Genomic DNA, 21767 nt, shown 5'->3' on the forward strand with positions numbered 1-21767 from the left:
ACTTACCATGTACAGGCACTGGAGGGAATAGCATTCATTCCTCCTTGGGAGAAGAAAAGGTTAGCTCATCAGTTTGGAATTTTGGAGGAGCAGGGGAAGAATAAATACTTGATTTTCCCTTCCTCCCAGTGTGTGTGTGTGTGTGTGTGTGTGTGTGTGTGTGTGTGTGTGTGTGTGTGTGTGTGTGTGTGTGTGTGTGTGTGGAGAGAGAGAAAAAAAAGGTAGGGAGGAGGAGAGAGAGATGAAAAAACGAAGTGAAAAGCTGCCAATTTTTTATTTTAATGAATATCTGGATATCTTAAAGGATTTTTAGTATACAGAAAATATGCATGAAGTTTCTAAAGAAAATAGCAGCATTCTGCCTATTTACTTTGAAAAGCAAGAGTCTGATGAGAACAAAGCATTAATTAGAAACAGGACATTATGAGGCACTAGATTGTTTTTCCTCATACTCCTATATTTCTTTAAACGTGTGTTGTCTAAACTCATTTTTCTGTACTGACTCTACAGCAAAATGTCCTCTATGACATTTAGCTCTGACAGGTTCTGCAGCACATGGAAAAAATGCTTTCCCTAGGAATTCCCCAGTGCCTGTGTTGAAGAGGCAAATATGGACAAGAAATCTGTTGTCTGATTTCCATGTCCTGGTGTAATCTGGGGTAAGAAGTTTCACTATGCCAACTGTTTGGCTCATTGGAATAAACACAGTGGTCAGTGGCCTGAACCTCCTGTGGCCAATGTGTCGTTAAAGCCTGGTGGTCCATACATAAGGTGAAACCACGGTCATATAAACACACATGCCATTTCCCACACGTCCAGAGGAATGCTAGAACCTCCTATTCCTCCAATGAGTGATACTATTTTGTTGGTGTCAGAGCCTGGGAAGAAAATGGACTGCTTTTTGCTTTCTTGAATATGAATACAACTGCTCCCTGGAATACAGCTAAAGTAGTGCAAATGACCAAATGAAACCTCACAGACCACCACAACTGGGAAAGGCTGATTAAAATGCCCCTAGAAACCAGAACCAATATAAAATTCCCCTCTGTTGTTATTACCATAGCACTTAGGAGCATTCTGGTCACAAACCAGGACCCCATTGTGCTAGGTGCTGTGAAAACACAGAACAAAGACAGTCCTTGATGTGCTAAGACCACTGCCTATCATTCTCTTCTATTCTAGTTTATTCTATTCAGCTTAAGGCCTCAGTCCATCATGGTGCTGAGCACTTAAGCATGTGTTTATATTTAAGCACATGAGTAGGCCCATTAAGTTCAATGTTGGGGGATGGGACAATGGATCAGCATTCATGTTGCACTCCCTGTCAGTACCTGGCCCAAGCCAGGGAAGCTAACGATCCAACCAGAGGACCAAATTTGGTGATGAATCCTGCTCACGTGCCACCTGAGGCATGTTCTGCATTTGCTAAGAAGTTCAGTGTTCAGATGCTTCAAGTTAACTGTGTTTCTGGGTTGGGGCTGCTCAAACCCTTTCAGGATCACATCCAATGCAGTCAGAAATCCAGAGCCACTGGCTTCCTTGTAAAATATCTTGGTGTAGTGATACTGAAGTATCTGCCTGTTATAAAGAGAAATATACAGTTGGATATTATAGTAATTAGTCATTTTCAGAAATGAAAGTGAAGATGGATTTTCTGAATTGGGTAGCTGCTGGGTCATGGCTCTCTTAGATTCCAGTGGCATCAATCTACCTTTCTCAATCAATGTCAAACAGTGCAGAATGGCACCTTTCATATGCAGTCTTTCATATTACAGATTGTCACTCCTGCATTAAATGACCATTGACTATAAGGGGGGTTGTCACAGAGTGTGGGGAAGTCAAGGCCCTGCACCCCTCTTCCTGAGATTCACCGTGACTCTCAGCCAGCCAGTAAAACAGAAGGTTTATTAGATGACAGGAACACAGTCCCAAGAGGAGCATGTAGGTACAACCAGAACCCCTCAATCAAGTCCTTCTGGGGGATTTAGGGAGCTTAGACTCTAGCTTGGGGTTCCCTGCGTTGCACCCCCCAGCCCAAGACTGAAAACAAAACCTCCTCCAAAAGCTCTCTTCCCCCTCCCCCCAGCTCCTCTTCTCCTTTGTTCAGTCTCCAGGCCAGAAGGTGTCACTTCTCCCAACCCCCATCCTGGCTCAGGTTACAGCTCAGGTAGCTTCCTTCAAGGGAAGTCCCCCATCCCCATGTAACTTCCCTGCAACATTCCCAGGTCAAATCCGCCCTGCTTCCGGCTCTGTCACAGGGGGGTGGGGGGAAGAGATGGAAGGGAGAGAGAGAGAAATGTAGATCCGCTGGAGCTGTTGCTTACAGCAGGAGTTGTGCCTGCTAGTTCCAGGACTGAATTTGCCCCAGAGAGAGAGAAACAGGGTTGGAGAAGTGAAATCTGAAAGAGAAAATAAAAAGAAGCAGCTATGCTGGCAGGGATCTGAGAGAGAAGAATCAACATTCTGGGCACAAATTCTCCCCACAGAAGGCCCTGATCTCCAGCAGATCTACCAAGCCCCATGACAGGAGTGTGGGGAATGGGCAACATCCCTAATGGAAGATTTTGGAGCAAACTCCTGAATGTCTATGTGGGTTCTTTTGTATAGGAACAAGTTTTACCCAGAAAAATCCTTAATTCCAGTACACATTCTACCATGCATTACTTCAAACCTGATTTGATACGCTGCCTGTGGGATTATCCAGTGCAATAGCTATGATGTTTTCTAAGGATACTCATTTTGTATTTGGTCCATTTAGAGAAATTAGCCGCAGCCGCACCAGGCCTTCTGTAGGCATTCCAGCAAGCCTGAAAGAAACAATAACATAGTGGCAGAATTATCCTGGAAGTATTTATATATCAATATATCTTAAGAGTACAACTTATTTGTTTTAGAAGGGTTGTTTGTTCTAATCTTCCTAATTAGGAGTGATTGTCTTTATTGCTTTAAAGCCATATGCCATAGTAAGACCCAAAATCATGTTTAATATGTATCTTAAAAATTGCAATGAGAAGTGCAAAGTAAACACTTATGTTTTGATTAGCTTCATTCCATGTTATGTGTCAGAACAAAAACTTTTAAAAACATTGGCCCTACTGTATTGTAGGACCTATCTATAATTACTTCAAAACACAGAGAAAGAGGCAGACAGAAAAGTAATGAATAAAATATGTTAAAAAAACCCAAATGAATAAAACGTTTAGATATTATAAACAAAGCACTTTTTTGTAGAGCTAGTTTCTTTTAAATCCAGCATATTTATAAGGGTACCCTTTAAAAAAAAAAGAAAAGCTGTATATAAACTAGATAGCATACATAGCTGCACTGTTTAGAAAACAGCAAAGTACCATGTAAAAAAGTCTCTGTTTAGTCAGCCCACCCACTATGAAGAAAAAAAAAAAGCTGACATTTAAAAAACAGGATATACTGAACAGTTTTTACCATTGTGCCCAGCTAATCTGATAGTGCTTTCTATGTAAATACTACTTCTACGCTGATGGCCCGACCCTACAAGCTGCCAGGCACTAGGGAGTTGAGGGTGCTCAGCATGTTGTAGGATCAGGACCCAAGTTAAAACAGGACTATAAGGGGCTGATCTTCCTTTGCAAAAAGGCCTTTTTACACTGTCAGGGCACAGTGTAAATGAGAATCAAGCCCCAAATGTTAGAAAAATACAAGACAGTCTCACATTTCTGTATAGTAAATCTCTTCAGTGCTACTGTAGGTAAGTTAGGATGGGCTTACTGATAGATCAATACAGAGGTTAAAATAACACAGAACAACAGAATCGAGTTCATAAAAACATCAGAAACATTTTAATAATGTTAAGTAAGATCTTCAGAATAGGATCATATCTTCCTATATGTGTGGATAGTGCCTAGCACAATGGAGCCCACACCCCAATTGGGGCCTATGGTCATTACTGCAATACAGGTAATAAATATATTTATTATTCATGTCACTCATTAAACAACACTAGCTGATATATACGAGGCTTGGGTTCCTAGGTTGGAATCGTCTTGATCTGGTTTGTGATGTCATCTATTTAATGATCCAATCAGCTAATGAAGTCAAACTGCAGTGCTTCATACTCTCCTGAGTACATGTACGTGATAGATGACACTCCACCTCAGAAAATAATTCAACACACTCTGTGCTCTGAACAATCATGGAATCCCAGGGTAAGAACTCCTAGTTCAAGGCACTGGGAGATGGGAAAGATGTAATACTTTATAAAACACAATTAAAGGTAATACTTTATGAAACAAACACAAAATCAGTTTAGCAGTCAAGTCCCTCTCCCTTAGCTTTCCTTTTCCCCTGATTCCTGAAGTCTCAGAAAATGACCTAGTGATCTAAGCCTGGGTGCACAACGCGGAGTTCTGAGTGCACTATTTTCTTCAGAACGAGTGCTGACAAATGGGTGTGGTTAACAGATAAGGAACAGCTTTAAACCATTCCAAGAATACAAAGAAGTAACAGCAAGCTGTGCGCTTTTGAAAAACACATAGTTCAGGGCATTTGAATCTTGCAAAAAGTAAAATCCAGTGCTAGGGATTCCCCCTGAGGATTCTCTGAACTAGACAGGGGTTGCAGGGGACTCCACTGGGGCTCTCAAAAATACAGCCATTGTAACAGATGTGTGTCTGTTTGGCATCTCAGAGTAGTTTCAGGAACAGGGCCACACTGTAAGCCAACATCAGGCATCCCACTTCAGTGCCTCACAGGAGCTAAAGTTGGAGCTGGGTGAAATTTTTCAGCTGAAACTTTTTTCCATGAAAAATGCAGCTATGGCACAAAACATTTCACAAATTTGTGTCCATTTAGCCATATTGTTTTGGTTTAAAAAAATGCAAAGCTAAAAAAATTCAGAACAAATCAGAACATTTTGTTTTGACATTTTCAAAACAACACATTTCCATTTTCCATCAATGACATGTTTTGAAATTTCCTTCAATGTTATTTTTTAAAGTTTAAAAAAAGCTCAAAAATGAAAGGGCACCTTTTATGTCATGTCAAACAAAATCTTTCCTTCAACTTAAAATGATTTTTTTCCCCAGAACTGCCAGTGAGCTGAAAAATCAGTTATTCTCACAGCTCAAATTAAAACAGTATTAATTGTCTGAGTTGCTGACCAAAGCAAGCCAGGAAAAGCTTCTCTAGACTAGAACTGGGGCTTAGATTCAAGGCACAAAGGAAGCTGTGCTATGGATTCCCCAGGATTTTTCCTTCTCTTCCCTGCCAGGGGAGCGTGTATTGGGTAGAGCAGTTGGGATGGCCAACAGGATGAGAGTGACAGATTGCAAAAAGCTTCCCTCGCAGTGCTCTCAAAAAAAACATGCTATGAGGAGTGCTGGGTCCTCTCACTGAGCTCTCACCCTATCTCAGCATTGCTGAAAGGGTGGGAACAACAGGCTGCAAGACCAAATGTTCCCCCTTTCAGTTAACACTTTTTAGAGCTGTAGAGAGCTTCACCCTTCAGAGAAGCACTAATGGTGAAATCCCTCACACAAATAAGATCCACCCAGCAGGCACCTATGCTAAGGATACATTTTCTAAAAATATTTGGACTTCAAAATTGCTATATCCAGAGGGTTCCTGTTTTCAAATGATAATTTCAATAAGGGCAGAAAGAATAACAACTAAAGAGTCTTCACTAATAATACTCCACGGTTAATAAGGTCAGTATAGCCTGTCAGGAATGAGGGCCTGCAACCAGGCAGGGGCGGCTCTAGCAATTTCGCCGCCCCAAGCACGGCGGCACGCTGCGGGGGGCGCTCTGGCGGTCGCTGGTCCCGCGGCTCCGGTGGAGCATCCGCAGGCACGCCTGCGGGAGGTCCACCGGAGCCGCCTGCCGCCCTTCTGGCGACTGGCGGAGCGCCCCCCGCGGCATGCCGCCCCAAGCACGCGCTTGGCGTGCTGGGGCCTGGAGCCACCCCTGCAACCAGGCCTGGGATCAATGAGCTAACTGCAGCTGAAACCCCTAATTGGCCAAATTGCTGCCTGGCATTGCCAGTACTACTCTTAAACCCAAGAGTAGCACTTGGCCAGCAGCTGCTCAATGCATTCTCCCACAGCTGTGATCTCTCCTGTGTCTGCCTTGCTCCCAGCCTTGCTCCATCCCTACCCTACCCTGCTCTGCTACTGCTTTGTCCCCAGCTGTGCTCCCGCTCTGCCTCCATGCTGTCCCAGCCTTCCTCGTGGGTCCTGACTCTGGCTCAGACCCTTGGCTGGGCTCCTGGTTCCTGACTCCAGTTCTAACCACCACGGCGCCAACCACTGTGCTGGACTGCCATGGATCTGACCACCAAGCCTGAGCACCCAGGTCCTGGTCTGAGACAGTTCGAGCAGTTCCCCCCAAAAGGGAGGTAAAGAAGGGGAGGAGGAATGAATTGGTCACTGAACTGGATCCCACTAAGATCAGCATCTCCCTGTTGGAAATAGGGGGCACTCTAAAAAACTAGAGATAGAGTAGATACCCTGCAGGTGCAGAAAGCTATGCTGCAGGCACAGGCCACGGCACCCACGATGCCTCCCTCTTTAAAACCTAAACTTCCCCTGTTTGGACAAGTTTGGCAGTGACCGCAGCCAGTTCTGCAGTTTTATGAACCGGTGCTGACTTCTAATCCTACTGAACCTGCAGCCCTTTCCCCAGGCAAGACTTACCAGCCTGCTGACTGGAGAAGTGTTGGCTTGGGCCTCCCCACTCCTGGAAAAGTCTAGCCCTCTCCTGAACAAGTCTGAGGATATTGTTCAAGCCATGACAGTGATTTTTGATGACCCAGGCTGTGTGTGCACAGCCTCCCTCCAGACCCTGTGGTTGGGATGCTGATCAGTTGCTAATTATGTTGTGGAGTTTCAGTGTCTGGTAGCTGACATTGCATTGAATGAGTCTGTACAGTCCTACACTTCCGGCTCAGCCTCAAAGATGTTCGGGCTTGGGCTGGAGCCCAGTTTCTAGGACCCCGTGAGATGGGAGGGTCCCAGAGTGAATCCAAACATCTACCTCACAATTAAACAGCCCCTCAGCCCAAGCCAGCTGCGGGAGTCTAATTGCAGTGTAAACATGGCCACTGATGAATTCCTTCTCTCTTTGGGCCCACTCCCCCACCAAACAGTCCCCATAGAAGTCATTACCCTTCAAGGTCACTGTGAAGTCCTCCAGTTCAGGTTGATCTGTCCACAACACCCTCTGGTCATTCTTGATATCCCATGGCTTATCACCCAGGACCCATGAATCCACTGGCAGACTGGCACGGTTTGTTTTGTATTTGCCATGCTGCTGGCAATATTGTCTCCCAGAACCCAGCTGCAGGCCAGAGGTTCTCTGCAGCTCTGCCTGCTCCACAGAGTTATCCTGAGACCGAAGGAGTTAGTCTGGAAAGAGCCCCTGCAGCCTCTACTACTCTCCCAATTGCCTTAACCTGTCAGTTATCAGATTGTCACAGATGTGTTTGATTAAAAAAAGAAAAAAAGGCCTATATCTTATCATCACATTGCAGCTACAACATCCCCATTGACCTCCAGCCTGGAGTGGAGGTCCCTTTGGGGAGAATCTATTCCCTCTCAGAGCCAGAGCTACAGGATCTCCAGAGCTATCTCAAGGAAAACCTGTAAAAGAGGTTCCTCTGCCCCTCCACGTTCCCTGCTGGGGGTGTGGTCTGTTCTGTGAATAAGAAGGTTGTCTCCTTGTGTGGACTATCAGGCATTAAATAAGGTTAAGATCTGTTACCAGTACCCCTTATTAATGAGCTCTTTGAAAGACTGCACTGTGCCAGGATCTTCACCAAGCTGGACCTTTGTGGAGCTTATATTTTAGTTTGGATCTGAGAAGAAAGCAAGTGGAAGACTTCTTTCCGTACCAGCTGTGAGCATTTCAAATACTTGGTCATGTCTTTCAGGCTGAGAAATGCTCTGGTGACCTTTCAGTACTTCATTAATGATATCTTCAGAGATATGTTCATTTACTTGATGATATCCTTATTTTTTCCAAGGATCAGGATTTTCATGACAAACATGTATGCAGGGGTGCTGGAACAATTTTTATAGTGGGGGTGCTGATGATGGAAAACACATATTTGGTGTTTGTTATTACTACTTCAAGCCAGGGAGTGTGGGAGCACCCCCGGCATTCCTAGTTTCAGCACCATTCATGTATGCCGCATGATTTTTGGGTTTCACCAATTTCTATTGACATCTCATCAAGGGATTTTCTAGTCTGGTTACCCCCTATGACAGTGATCCTACAAAAAGGAACACAGTTCATCTGACCCCAGAAACTCAGTCTGCCTTTGATCATCTGAAGAGGGCACTCACCATGGTGCTCATCCCTATCCACCCATACCCACCCAAATAATTTACTGTGGAAGATGACATGTCCCTATGGCATTAAACTTTGCCATAGGGACAGTGTTGTCCCAGCCAGCAAGCTCCCACAGTCAACTTCATCATTGTGCCTTTTGCTACTGTAAACTGACTCCAGCAGAAAAGAATTATAACATCTGGGACAAAGGGTTACTGGCAATCAAGGTGGCATTCAAGGAATGGCATCACCTCTTGAAGGGACCTTGGTTCCCAGTCCAGGTTCTCATTGACCATAAGAACCTAGAGTACATCTGGACAGCCAGGCACTTCAATCAACACCAAATCCACCGGTCTCTCTCTTTTTTTGCCTGATTTGACTTTGTTGTAACTTATCACAGAGGGACTAAAAATGGGAAAGCAGATGCCCTGTCCTGCTAAGAGGAGTACTTGAGGCTAGTGAGGAACTTCCCTCCATGTTTCTTAAGGTGTCCAAGTTTGTCAAGTGGTCAGTTGAGAGCAATCTCATATTGCCCATCCATTCTCAGCTACTCCCAGATGCCTTCATGACCCAGATCTGTCAGACTCAGAATAATGCATATGCCCAGTTGGGCTCCAAATTCAGGCTGCAAGATGGTGTCTTCTATAACAAGGATTGTATTTACATTCCAGAGGATCAACCTAGACTCCATGTCCTGATGCCTCTCACTGGTCACTTTGGTCAGTCCAAGATGTGGGGCCTAATATCAAGGAGAGTCTGGTGGCCTGGCCTACATGCATAGATCAAGGAGTATGTAAGTTCCTGTGACCTTTGCTAGTGAACAAAGACCCTGCACTCAAAACCACTTGGCCCTCTCCAGCCTTTGCCCATTCCCCTCAACCAAGTAAATAGCCTTTATTAGGGAGATGCCTCTCCCTCATGGCACACAATAATTCTAGTTGTTGTTGCTCTCCTAACTAAAATGTCACGTTGTTCTGTGCCGCGCCATCCCTACACCTCTTCCTGGAAAACATCTTCCACTATAATGGGCTACCAACTGGCATCGTGTTGGATTGCAGTCCCCTGTTCATCTCCACATTTGTGGTGGAGTTTCTACATCTTCTCAGCATAGTCTCTCACTTCATCTGCCTACCACTCAAAGACCAGTGGGCAAACAGAATGACACAGCCAGATTGTAGTATAGTACATACACTGTTTTCTTGAATTACCACCAGAAGAACTGTTTTTCTCTGCTTCACTATGCAGAATTCACTTATAACAATGCAACCCATGCCTTCAACCCAACAAAGCCCATTCTATGTGAATTGCAGTTATGCTTGTTGGTTTCATCCTCACGTACACATGAACTCCCAACTACTGCAGCTGCAGACTGGGCTGCTCATCAGCACCAAATACATCAAGAGCTCAAGGAACAATTGAAGTCTGCGAGGGAAATTTACCAGAACCATGCTGACCTAAGCTAGCAGACAGCCCACAGCCTACCTGTGGGGAACAAGGCCTGGCTTTCTACCTGGAACCACAAATCAACCTGCCCATCAGTACCTGGATCTATTCAAGATCTTGGAACAGGTCAATTCTGTAACCTTTAAGCAGCTACCACCCACTTCATTCAATATCTATCCAGTATTTCACATTTCCCTCCATACCGAGACTAAATTCTTGAATCACTCCAACCGTTTGGTTGCTAGACGTATGCTTATTCCAACAAATCCTTGATTCCTGGCGAGTTAGGAAAAACCCCAGTACTTGGTGGACTGGGAGGGCTACATCTAGACAACTGATCTTGGGAACCGATTATAAACATCCACACCTTGGACCTGCTACAGGACAACAGGAGAAACCAGGCCCTAGGAAGCATCCTCGAAGGGGAGATCCTGTCAGGAATGAGGGCCTGCAACTAGGCCTGGGATCAGCTAGTTAACTGGAGCTGAAACTCCTAATTGGCCAGATCTCCTGATTGACTGAGCGATGTTGCCAGGACTGCTCTTAAGCCTAGCAGTAGCACTTGGCCAGTGGTTGCTCAATGCACTTGCCTGCATCTCTTTTTTCCTGTGTCAGCCTTGTTCCAGTCCTGCCCAAACTCTGCTCCTGCTTTGTCCCCAGCCATGCGCCAGCTCTGCCTCAGTCCTGTCCCAGCCCTCCTGGTTCCTGACTCCAACAGCTGCATCTCTAACCACTAGGCTTGACTGCCCACATACTGGTACATGACCCATCCTAGCTCAGAGAATGAACAGTTAGCTTCTGAATATACCTGAAAAAATAGATCCATTTTAGCCAAGGAGACATATATCGACATATATAATTTATTTTTGGTAACAGCATTTTGAAGCATTTGAAAATGCTGTAAAACTATATCAGAAATTCCAGCAAGCACAGGAAATTTCAGCAAGCAAAAGATTCTTATAGTCAGTCTTCATTGTCACAGAAGTATGAGATATTGTTCCCACCTCAGGTTGCATTAAAATCTCTCAGAACCTGGTTGTTTGTTTGATAGTACAAACAGGAATTAATTAATGTATGACTCAGATAACAAGTGACTTTATTACTTGCAGATTCAGTGTTGCATCAGAAGAAGCAATCATACTGATATTAAACTATGTTTAAAAGTAATAGCCAGATTCACATGAAACAGAAGAGTCAACTTATTTAATTTTATGCTTCATCATTATTGATTTTTATTATGTTCCATGACATCGACATTTGTATTTCAGTTGGGTGCAGTGACAGAGCCGAGAACCAGCAAAATAAACTCAAGTGTCATCGAAAAAATGATGATGGTTCGCATGAAGATGACTGAAAATAATATTTAAAAACCCACAATCAGTGTAAAGGATCCAGAAATAGATCTTGATGAACCCCTGACTCATCCTGAATGGGTTTTTAGAAATCTGGGAATAAAGCACATTATTTTTCACATATGGGTTGCCACTAGAGCTGGGTGAACAATTTAAACAATCTATTTGATTAATTTAATCCTTCTTCCTGTTTGCAAATTGTCTGCAGACTGTGGAGAACCAAATACTCCAACTGGTGACTATAGTACTGGCCAGGCCAAAATCTGCTTAGAGTAAAGGTTTGAGGTGGCCCAGCCCCAATGTCATACAGCTATGCAAAACAATCCCCACTTCTGCTGCCAATGCAATCGGTGTTCTGTATTGGAAGGCAAAACAATAGTCTCTAGCAGACACATATCATCCATCTGTGGTACCCTAGAGTCAGATGACTATTCTGGAGAGTGTGGTTAAGCACTGGCCTGGGCCTCAGGAGACCCAGAATCAATCCCCAGCTCTTTGGTAGACTTTGTGCTTGTCCAATAAGTCACATAACCTCTTTGTGCCTCATGACACCATCTATAAAATGTTTTCTTTGCCCCATTCTTTGCCTGTCTTATCTATTAGACTATAGGGTCTTTGGGATGGGGATGTTGCTTGCTATATGTTTATGCAGTGCAAAGCATAACAGGGACTCAGCTGGGACCACTAGGTTCTACAATAATAATAATTAATAATAATTAGTAATCCTTAAGCTGAGGGGCAATGGTGACAGGCTCAAAGTCCTTCAAAAAGTCCTCTAAGGTCCTAGTCTCCCTCTGAAAAAACTGCCTCTTTCCTACAGCTGTTGGGGATCAATTTATCGCATCTCGTCTAGATGTGATAAATCAATTCCCAAATCGACGCCTGTACTCCACCTTGGCAGGAGGAGTAAACAGAGTCGATTGGGGAGCCGCGGTGGTTGACTCACCGCCGTGAGGATGGCCATGTAAGTCATACTAAGATACTTTGACTTCAGCTATGCGAATAGTTGTGTATCTTGGTTAGAACCCCACCCCTGCTAGTGTAGCCCAGGCCTGAGTAGGATGTCTCTGGCTTGTGCTTACCTCACTGTCCTATCAAAAGTTCTCAGCTTCTCTGCCAAGTAGTCTTTACTTCCAATGGTTTCATGTCCATCTCTTCCTCCAGCAGGCGGGAGTACATATTGTATTTATAAATCTGGGGAACATGTATGTGTCCACTACAGCTGAGGAGAGAAAGGCGGAAATTTTCATGAATTTTTATTGAACTTTTCTTTGTCTTTTTTTTAACTTTGACTGGCAATATAGTTTGTCAAAAATATATGCCATTAATTGGAGCTGATTGAAATATTTCACGTGAAAAATGGCCTTTTTTAAAGCCGCAACTGTTGTGTAAATGTTTTGACATTATAGAAACTTTGTTTTATGAGAAATTTTCTACAATATTTTAACCCATTTTTAACTAAGATTTTTACCAAAATCTTTTTGATATAATTTTCAAATTCTTTTCATTTACTGAAAGCCAGATATTTGTGTATACACACACACACACGTAAATTATACAGTGAAAAACTGCATAAAATGGGTACATTTCAGACCCTGCAAAACAGAAATAAACTGAAATTAAAAAAAAAAATTCTGACAGTCTCTACAGTTAATTCAATATATTCAGCACCTCGTGCTTTAGGCAGCCATGGAATTTGCCCCAGAACCCATGCCTTGTTAAATATGTGCACGCACACACACACAGGATATATAATAGTTGCTAATTCTCAGATACACAGCAATGTGTGCTGATAAATGACCTTGCTGCTGCTACTTTTGTTTAGGATATCACACTGCTTGCTAATGAACATGTAATCAGTGGCTGGACAGTTGTTCCCAGCCAGGTTCATCTTCCTTACCCTCACAACTCTCAAGTATATGTCGTATGGCTCTTTTCATTCCTCAACAAAGTTTTGCAACAGGCTTTTTAGAAAAATGGGAAAATGGGAAAAATATGGCTAGGCATCTGCCATATGGATTAGCATCAGCCACCAGCTGCCAGAAGCCACAGCCGTCTACATTTTACTTGTTGTTAACGGAGTGCAAAACTGAAACATCCATTGACTCAATGCACATTGCAACACACAGCAACAGCAGGTGAATAGATTAGTCAGAATTCTTCCTGAGATCCTACGTATAGCACATTTCAGTGGCTTCCCTGTAACTCTTTAAACAGGAAAGTGTGTTTTCCCCACTGTATCTGGCCATCACTGCTGGCTGGTGTGGAAGAGGGACAGGGTCATGGTCCTGTCCTCATTCAGGCCTACCCCCTTTGGAGACACCAGCACCACTGGCTGTACTAACAAGGACCAGTGACTCTGCTCCAGGGCCTCATTGTGGCTGGCCCTCCAAAGGGGCACAAAGGTGGGGAAGGCTTCTGAAGCTCTTACCTGTTCAGCCACACTGTGGACCTAAACTCAATTCAAGACGTTCTTTTCTGTCATCACTTTGCCAAAACTTTTAGAGAAGAGAAAACATGGCCTATAAGAGAATATACTGAATGATATGACAGATGCAATAGAAGAGCACCTACAATAGCTTGTGCTGGAGAAGATGGCCAGCATGAGAAGGAGTTTTATACATGCCACATTGATATTTTATCCCAATGTGGTGCTTCCAAAATATCTTTTATGAAATAGGAAAACAGGAAACCCCACCAACAATGAAGAGAGAAGCAAAGTCTCTTAATGTTAAACTTGAGGACACCTCAGTAAAATGTAGTAACTATCATCTTATATCTTTGCTAAATGTGTTCTTAAAAATATTTACTAAACTGCTAACCACAAGACTAAACAAAAGCATTACCACCATTGTAAATCAAGATCAAGGCAGTTTCATGCCAGGCAGAGAGGCAGCTGGTAAATTAAGAGGAGTGCTACATATATTATGAGAAGTGAGAGATGATGACGATACAATTGCTAACGTTTCTTGAGATTCTGAAAATGCATTTGATTCTGCAGGATCAAATGCTGCTATCTATAATATGCCCTTAGTGAGTTTTGTTTTGGATTAAAATTCAGAAACCTAATTAAAACAATTTACTTTCACCCATTAGCCTTAATCCTTATGAATGGCTTACTGTCTTCGCCGGTTATTTTACTGAGAGGCACTTGACAAGGATGTCCTCTCTCTCCTATCCCTTTTTGCACAGGCTTTTGAACCTCTAGCCATCTCCCTATGTGGAGCAGAACAGAAATACCAGGGTACTGAGAAAGGATTTGACATCCATAAACTATTGATATATGTAGGAGACATTCAACTTTATATTAAAAACCCTAATAATTGAATGGCAAAAACCTGCGAAGCCATATCTGGATCTGATTCTCATTTACACTAAGGTCCTTTTACATTACATTGTACACTCACAGTAGGGCTACTGTGACATTGCCACAGTGGTGTAAACCACTCCTCGAGCCACATTCCAAAGGTGTGTCAGTTCCTAATGCAACAAAGGGGATTTAAAAAACCACATAACTGCCTAACTCCCATTGAACTCAATGCTCAGGGTTTTTAAAAAAATCCCACTCTGCACCTATCTGCATCGTTAGGTGTCTAAACACCTTTAAAAATCTGGCCCTTAATGTAAATGAGCCTCAGGTACACTGAGTTCCGTAATTCAAGCTGCACAATAAATCAAATAACTGAAGTTCTTTCAATTTCAGAATGTTGTCCCTGAACACTACTTAACACCTGGCATTTAAATGATGAGCTGCTTTTTTAAAGTGTGCAATATTTACAAATAAAACTGAACTGTGACCAAAAAAAAAAATACAGCCAAGGACAATTTTAACAAAAGCAAAGAAAGACATCAAATATGGAGACCGTCTAAAACTCAGCCTTTGGAGGAGACCTTGAACCATTAAGATAAATACAGTTACACCATTTAACTACTTCTTCCAACTGGGAGCAATACACGGCCTGTCTGTATGCTGCAAACAAACAAACATCTGTATAGACTAGAATAATTTCATGCACTTCTGAAGAAATTTGCATGGATTCCCATGTCGAAAGAACCCTGTCTATTTTATGAGCTTCCAGCGGAAAACCCTAGCAGTTCAGTTCAAGAGGCTAAAGGTAGAAGAGCAAGGCACTTCAAACAGATCCTCCTAGATTCATATGGATCCTTGGTGATCAATTGATTTAGTAGGGGGATCCTATGGCTTCTTCTATACTTCACGCCTTCATAGAAGATTTCAAGAAAAATTTCCATGAGATTTGTGACACTTCCCAGAGTACCCAGGGCTGTGAGGCACCCGACCACCACCTGCCCTTAACATGAAGAAGCCTTGTCTGTGCCTCCCCTGGATCAGCTTCCCAACTCCACTGGCCACAGGCAACACAAGCACTCCCCTCACCGGCCCTGCTGTCACCTTACAGGTCAGGGCTGCCTGGGGTGGGGGCGCAAGTGGGGCAATTTACCCCAGGCCCCGGGCCCCACAGGGGCCCCCATGAGAATATAGTATTGCAATGTTTTTTATGGAAGGGGCCCCCAAAATTGCTTTGCCCCAGGTCCCCTCAATCCTCTGGGCAGCCCTGTTACAGGTTAGCAATTGGCACGCTCCAACTTTCGAGCCCTCTGGGGGTCTCCTTGGAGCATCCAACTCTCAATCCACTGGACACCTGCAGTATTCAGATTCACTGTTTCCAAAGAAACAGTGCACCCCAGCTTACCAGTTCCACCTCAGATTACTGCTTTGCTTAACAAACAGCACTTAGATACATTTATAGGGAAATCAAGTATCAGTTTATTTTAAAAAGCACAGAGATTCAAGTAGTAGCAAGTAGAAGTAATGGAAACAAATGGCTACGTATAGAATAAAACCATAGCACTCTTTCTAAAGCCTAGACTTAATTAACTAGATACTCAAAAGTCTTGCTCACTGTGGTATCCCAATAACTTGAAAACCACTCAGGTTTAAATGTAAACAAGAACAACCTTTATTCCAGGAGTCTGACCGGCATCCGCTTTAGATTTCTATTCCAAAGAACCCCCACCAGGGCCCCTCCTCTTCCTCCTCCTGGCTCCACTGCCTGGTTACTTAAAGGACCATCACTTCATTAGCATCCATTCCCAAATACTACATGTTCCCTCTCCAAACACTTTTTTGTACAACCATACAACAACAAATTATACAACTTGAACCTTCAGAATTCCAGTAATTCCTCTGGATGCTACACCAACATGAGAGCCCACAGGAGCACAAAGATTTATGTGTCACCCATGGGACACCAGCAGCTGGTGGAGGCAGGGTTGGAAGAAAATCAGAGCTACTATTAGAACAGGCAAAACCCATTTAGTTGCTGATAGTGTAGTGGGGCTTTCCAGACCTGCCTCACCTATAATGGGCTCCCATACCTGGACTAAATTACTGATATGCCAATGGGATTCATGGTGCAATTTGTATATTACTGCTTCTAGACACTGCATAACCTGCATTGGAAGTGAAAGCTGTGGCCCAAACTTGGACACCCCCCCCCCCGCATGTGGTTTGTGTAAATTTACCGATTGCCCCACCACCAGGGTCTTCATCCTAGCCCTCCATTTGTCATTGGTGTAACCTTTTGAGTGTGCCTGATACATCTACATGTGGTTGTTAACCTTCCATGCTCCCATATGCCTGGGATCTTTAAGAAAGGGAACAATAAGTCTAACTGTAAGCACAATTCTTGCCCCAGCATCAGCAAAGCTGGGGACTGACCCGGCGCTCTCTGGGGAACAGCCCAGTAATGCTGTAAAACTGAGAAGAGAGCTTGGGGAAAAGGCAAACCCTGGGCCAGATGAGTATGAAGCCTGTTCATCAACGTGAGATTAAATCTCTCTACATGCCCGTACAGCTATTCCAGAACCCTTTATCTGCCAGGAATTAGGTGAAACAAACTTATCTTTTGTCTGTGTGTTCCATTCTATGCATCCGAAGAAGTGAGCTGTAGCCCACGAAAGCTTATGCTGGAATAAATTTGTTAGTCTCTAAGGTGCCACAAGTACTCCTGTTCTTCAAACTGCAGTCCATTATCAGTAATTATTGTGCGGGGATAAACCTACCTAAAGAACCACTCCTGCAGTTGACCACAAACGACTCATGCTGTTACAAGGCTGCTAGCTGCTATCTCTGGCCATTTGGGGGAAAAAAGTTGTAGACTACTAACAGAAACCGCTGATGCTGTGAGGCAGAGGTTAGTTCTCTACATATGTCTAGCTGTAGGGACTGCTACAGCCCAGGCAGCACTGGGGTAGGGATCCTGGGTTCGCTGGCTGGCTTATAGGATTTATCACTAAGGAATCATGGTTCACAATTTCTGACCAGCTCTTCAATGTGACTATCAGTTCCTGGCCAGTACGTACCACACCAAGGTGCCCTTTGTGGGCAGTGGCCAGCACCTCTGCCTGCATGACCCCTGGTACTGCCAATCTGGGAGTCCTGAAGTAGACCATGATCACCCCATAGTGACAATTCATGTCTCACATTGAAAAAAAGGTCCATATAAACTGGAACCAGTTTTGGCCAATCCTGATTAACATATTTGAGAACTTCTTGTAACAGTACATCCTGGGGCAGTGCTTTTAACAATGATTTGTGAGATCAGTTAAGGTGTAATTATCCTCTTAGTGGCTCCTAACCCCCCCTTTCTGTGGATTTGTTATGTAAAGCCCAGGATAGGTGATCAGCCATCTGACTGAGTTTACCCAGATGGGACTTTATTGAGAAGTTGTACTGATGTAGGGCGATCAGCCCTTCTATGAATATGAAGGAGTTGGTGCCCTGACCTGGCTTTAACAGTGTGGTTAATGCCTGGGGTCAGTTTGTAATGTGAAAGTGTGGCCATATAAATAATGATGTCACCTTTTGCACATCCATATGCATGCTAGGGCCTCCCGCTCCCCTGCTGAGTATTTCTGCTCAGGTGAGGAGAGCACATTGGAGGCGAATGCCAATGGGTGTTCCACCCCCTGGAGGATCTAGGAGAGCCCAGAACAGAGAACTACAACTGAGGCATCACACTTGACAAAGGTAGGGGCTCATTAGGTGAAGTGTGGGAACTGATGCAGTACATTTTTTGAGCTGGCATTCTGCCTGTGAACGCTCTGGAGTCTAATTCCAGACCACAATGCTGCATAACAGGTCCCATAAGGGTGCAGTGAACAGAGCATAATTTTGCACAAGATTAAGGTAATAGTTAATTAACTGAAGAAATGATAGGAGGTTTGACACAGTGAAGAGTCAATTTGTGTCTATAATGTCCTCCTTGAGCAAGCGAGAAATCTTTGTGACTACGCCATCCTTTAACACCAGGGGAGGTCTGTGGAATGGTTGTATAATTGGGGTGGTCAGTGGATCGATGCTCATAGCTATGGAAACAGCCGTGCCCAGAAAAGACCTTGGGGGGTATGGCTTTCTGATCGTTCCCCACAAGGTGGATTTTTGTGTTCTGCAAGTCTAATATTTTAAAGCCCAGAACAGATCCAGCCTGAGAAGGTTGGCCCCAGAATGGGCCGTGTAAAATGGGAACACTCTCACTTCTTGTTGATGATACATCATGGGGAGATCCACCATTCCCAGCAAAGTGTTTTTCACATTGCCCCATATAAAAGGGTGTCATAAGGAGGAGGGAGAAAACTTGTTCACCTTAGCCTCTAAGGATAGAACTAGAAGCAATGGGCTTAAAGCAAGGGAGGTTTAGGTTGGACATTAGGAAAAAGTTCCTAACTGTCAGGGTGGTTAAACACTGGAATAAATTGCCTAGGGAGGTTGTGGAATCTCCATCTCTGGAGATATTTAAGAGTAGGTTAGATAAATGTCTATCCGGGATGGTCTAGACAGTATTTGGTCCTGCCATGAGGGCAGGGGACTGGAGTTGATGACCTCTTGAGGTCTCTTCCAGTCCTAGAATCTATGACTCCTAGAATCTATATCTGGATAGTGTGAACTGTGCTTATCGCAAGGAAAAACCGGCAAAATATCTATGGTATGTTGTGTAGTTTATGAGTGTGACTCATGTTCCAGTGTCCACTAGCAGCATTTTCTCCACACCCACATGGTAGGGGCAGATTTTAAAAGTCTCCTTTTGTCACTGAGTTGATCCCGTCCTCCATGAAATCTTCCACCATCCCCTGGTCATCCATATAGGAGACAACTGGGGCAGAGCGACACCATCTGGCAAATTGGTTACATTTTTCACATCAACAGCACATTTGTCACTGGGCAGGATGCTCCCAGAGCCCCTGACAGTGACGGGCTGGGCCACAATTGCTGCAGTGAGGTGGCTGCAGCAGTGGATGGTGTGAATGATGTTTCCAAAGAAGAAGAACCTGGAGAGGTCTGGGTCTAGGAAAGGCACTGAGCCTCTTGGGTTGCAAGTTCAAATTGACAGCCAACCTCCACTGCCCTGTGGAGTGTCAGGGAATCTGGTTCCATCAGGCGGTGCTCCCATAGATCTGGGAACAAAATCTGCTCCATAAACTGATCCCGAATCATCTCATCAGTTAGAGGTACAAATGTGCATGTAACTATTAGGTCCCAGAGGGTGGCTACATACTGGTGGACAAACTTCCCAAGGAGTTGTTTTTCTGCTGAAACGTAATACATTTAAGCATAGCATTGGGGGTAGGGTGAAAGTGTGCTGCTAGTGCCTTTAGCACTCCCTGATATGATGTGCCCTTCTACAGAGTGGAGAAGATCAAAAAGTCTTTGGTACCTGGCACATGGAATAGGAGTGTACACTGGAGAGCTTCATATGCCGCTCCCAGGCCAGCTACCATCAAGTATCCATCGAAAGCTGCAATCCCATCTGCTCCATGGCAAGGATGGGTGCCCCGATAGCATGAGGAATAGGGCAAGTGTGGTCGCAGAGGCTGGGAATAGCGTGGTAGCTGGGGGCATTCTTGGATCTGACATTCCCGTTGCGACTGTGTTATTCCAATAACTTGAAGACCACTCAGGTTTAAATGCAAACAAGAACAAACTTTATTCCAGGGCTTTACTGGCACCCGCTCTAGGTTTCCCTATTACATGATCTTCACCGGGGCCCCTCCTCTTCTTCCTCCTGACTCCACTTCCTGGTTTCTTAAAGCAGCCGCACTTCATAAGCAGCCATTCCCAAATACTACACTCACCCAAACTCCGTGCTGTGCTTTACAATCAAGCAGGCTGTGAGCCTCCTTTCATGAGACAGGCACACTGTCAGTTTGCATCCTAGGTGAAGGAGTCCATGTGTCTCTTTGCACCCCAAGACATACCAAACCAAACCTTCATTTTTATTCATAAACAGGGAAGCCCCTGCTGTTTGTTTCATGCTATAGATTTCTTCTCATGTAGATTTCACAATCTCTTAATTTTAATCTGGCTCAGTATGCAAATAGGCCTACACTATGAGACGTACAATACACAAATGGCTGGACAGGAAGATAGGTGTCAGTTACCTCCTGGTGATCTGCCTGAACTCCAAGGCCGTAAGAATATAATTTTCAGCATTGATACATAACTCCTTAAATATTATCCATACACACATTTTGCAATGATCATGACGACGAGTGGGCTACTGGCTCGTGGTAGAAACCTCACACACCACCCTCCAGTGAGCTATTGTGCAGATGTCCTACCCAGGGAATCCCTGTAAAACCCTGTGCACATGCTGCGCTCTCTGCCAGTTGGCAGCAAAGGCTCCATAAGTCGCAAGCTTCAACTTATAAAGTGTCCATTCCCCTGCCTAAGATTGACTTAGGTAGGATGCAATAGGAACCTAAATTAGAGAGAATCACAGCAAGAGATGACAGATGGTGGGGGCTGATGGGAAAAAGAAGGGTTACACGGTAGTTTATTAATATGCAAAGGGTTATAAAGCGGTTTATTAATATAAAATATTAAATTATATATGTAATTATGTGAACTGTGTTTATGTGTCTGTGACTTTGGGATGATGGTATGATGAATAGCTACATATACATTGCAAACATCATGGTAATGGGGTCTTCATAAGCAATGTCCTTCCACCTGCTTGCAGAAGAAAATCTCTATTTCATTTTTAAGCTATTTTTTTTAAGTAGTTTTATTTTTAGATTTTTAACAGCAACATTTATATTGGTCCTTGGCAAAGATCCTGGCCAGCTTTCGAGGTCTGCAAAGCCAGTACATACAAAATCTCACCTACAAAACAGCAAGAGAGACAGCTGCTTGGGCTTTATGGCTCACTCGAAGGATCCATGCACATCAGAGACTGTCAACAACTTTAGAAACATCAAAACGCCCTGTTAAGTAGGATTTCCAACTTTTTTCTTCAGTGAAACTGAGAAAATTGGATGATGTTGAAAGAAACTTCCTTCAAAATCCTAGAACAGAGAGGAAAATGAATAATAAACCAAGCGAGAGGTTATTGCCTAGTCACTTTTTAAGATGTATTTTTCAAAACCTCATCCATCTACTTGAAACACTCCCCTCCTCCCCATGCATCTTCCCTCCTTACATACTCTCCTCATGGACCATCAGGTAGGTGGGATTCAGCATGCTAAGGTGTTTCACATTGGTGGCTTATATTTCATTCTGCCACTTATTAAGCAAAACAAATATAATCCCTACAGGGCCTGGCATAGTTTTTCACTGTAGGCTTCCAGCTGGAAAAATATGGTGAGGCCTT

At 43.9% G+C, this 21767-nt stretch overlaps 1 long non-coding RNA gene across 2 annotated transcripts; it reads right to left on the minus strand.

The window, feature by feature from the left end:
- Window positions 1-225: 225 nt before the first annotated feature.
- LOC123372053 lies at window positions 226-21519 on the minus strand. Of its 2 annotated transcripts, none has more exons than XR_006580069.1 (3): window positions 21281-21519; window positions 2672-2807; window positions 226-1578 (listed from the first exon to the last, which is right to left on the minus strand). It is a non-coding gene; the product is annotated as an uncharacterized LOC123372053 (long non-coding RNA). The 2 variants fall into 2 exon arrangements; XR_006580070.1 differs by lacking the exon at window positions 21281-21519 and adding an exon at window positions 12180-12309.
- Between the last annotated feature and the right edge of the window lie 248 nt (window positions 21520-21767).

This window comes from Mauremys mutica, chromosome 5 (assembly GCF_020497125.1).
Source record: "Mauremys mutica isolate MM-2020 ecotype Southern chromosome 5, ASM2049712v1, whole genome shotgun sequence".
NCBI classification, from domain to species: Eukaryota; Metazoa; Chordata; order Testudines; family Geoemydidae; genus Mauremys; species Mauremys mutica.